This window comes from Oenanthe melanoleuca, chromosome 18 (assembly GCF_029582105.1).
Source record: "Oenanthe melanoleuca isolate GR-GAL-2019-014 chromosome 18, OMel1.0, whole genome shotgun sequence".
In the NCBI taxonomy this organism is placed as follows: Eukaryota; Metazoa; Chordata; class Aves; order Passeriformes; family Muscicapidae; genus Oenanthe; species Oenanthe melanoleuca.
This window is the reverse complement of record NC_079351.1, coordinates 9,319,472-9,321,639: the sequence shown is the minus strand read 5'-3', so window position 1 is coordinate 9,321,639 and position 2,168 is coordinate 9,319,472.

The following is a 2,168-nucleotide window of genomic DNA, read 5'->3' as shown; positions in this document are numbered from 1 at the left end:
AGTCCAGACTCCCAGAGCTGTGGGAGCCTTTATCTCCCTCCAGGCTTTCCCATAAACCAGTGGAAATGTGGAGAGTAAAGGTGAGAAACCAGCAGATAAAGGACCTGTTACCTGTTCATGCACAAGCATAAACCCCTGGGGGAATGTTAAACTTCCTGTTGCCTGATAATTAGTCAGTGTGCAAATTAGATACATAATTTACATAAAACACCACTTGTAAACAAGCACTAGTTTAGGTCAGGCTGCCTCCTCCACTCTTGTTTGATTGAACAAGATCCTATTTCCTGTCCTTCCCCCTGATTCTGTGTGTCCAGTCTGCACTTGAGCATCCCTGGCTGCTGCAGGTGTTTCATCAGCTCACCAGGCTCCAGGAGCTCCACAAAGGGTGGAAAGAAAATCCCAGGAGGATTCCTGACCTTCAAGAAGTTCCCAGGAGGAGAGTCAGCTACTCCTGACTCTGACTAACGTGTGAATTGTGAAGATTCCAGAAATATTTAGAAATGAGGAGCTTGTAATGATTCTGTAAAATAAATAATGTTGTATTCTTGCTGTTATCTACTTAGAAAGGTGCTTTCTGAAGGAATCCATGTGATGGTTGTTTTTGTCTGGATCAGACCTCAGGCCAGGGCCTGCTTATATAACAAGAGCTGATTTTTATAAACTGAATGAGGCAAAAAACCCAAACACTTAATAGAGAGGAGAAAATGCAGCTAGAGGGACTGCTGTTCAAAACACAGAAAACTGGTTTTTTTTGACCATATGAAAATCTTTAAAATGCAATTAAAAAGTAAACTATTTCAGTGAAATGCCATAAAATCTTACCATTTCAATGTTTTTAACACCTAAGTAAAACACATTCTAAATCACTTCAAACTCTTCAGTGTCTTAAACAATGGCTCTAGAAGAAATCAGTCTGTTTTAAATTGAGGAAGACACAATGTGTGTTTGTGTGGTGTCTGGTGTTTCCGGTGGCTGCTGCAGAAATCCATTGCAATAAAATGCTCTATGAGCAGAATGCACATTCTAGTAAAAAAATCTTAAAAACTGCAGATATATCATTTTAAAATGGATCAAACATTTACAGTTTATTAATATAGTACTGAAATATACAACTTCATATTGATTAAATAGGTTAACACAGATAGAACTGTAAAAGAAATACTTTTTTAAAGTGCCAGAAATATGTTCTTACACTAGTGCTGGTCAATGATTTGACCTGTTCTTTGCAATAAGAGTATAAATGCCACAGGTTGCATGGCTAAACCTTTGTAGGCTGATAAATAATCATAAAAGCATTGGTAAGTTATATAAGCTGGATCATAGAATATTAACAAATGGATTGCATTTCATAAGTCCCTGGATGAGTTTGGATGTGAGAAATGAAACTTCACCATGGCTCTTGTTAAATGGAGCAAGAAGGATTTCACAATACTCTTGCTGCTGGCACAATCCCATGTCTTTATCCATTTTGGGTCTCCTGGGAGGCAGGTGGAGGCAGCACTTGAGCACTTGCCACTGAGCTGTTTTGTCATTAAGGGTACATGTAGGGCAAACCAGAAGTCACAGTGGCTTGTGTAAAAAAAAAAACAAAAACAAAAACAAACTGGAAAAAAAACCCTCAAAAATTGTATCAGAGCATTTCATTTGGGCATATTCCATGAAAGTAGATTGGGTTTTCATCTCATGATGACATTTCCAGCACTAAACTTTAAGTGAAGATGCTCAAAAATGCAAGCAAAAGCTTGGTTCTTGCCAAGTTTGTTTTTTGGTTTTATGTGTATATATATGTTTGGTCTGGTTTGTTCTAAAATTGGGGTGGTTTTCTTGAGATGGGGTATGATTTCAGTCTGTGAAGGAAGGAGTTTTCCACACAAATCTCTCTATTTATGAACCACTCCTATGAAAGAGAAAAACTTCTCGTGACATGACTCAAAGCCAGTCACATATGGATGAAGCTGACAAAATGTGTCTCCAGAGCTTACTTATTTCCAGAGTTCATCCTGCTTCCTTGTGTACATCACAGAGCAAAAAATGTCAGCTCAGAGCAAAACTGCTGCATCCAGAAGAGCTCTTCTCCCCATGCACACAGGCCAGCAGCACCCAGATAAATAATGGAACACCTGGGACATCAGCTGCCCATCCCAGAGCTCTGCACAGCCTGAAGGTGC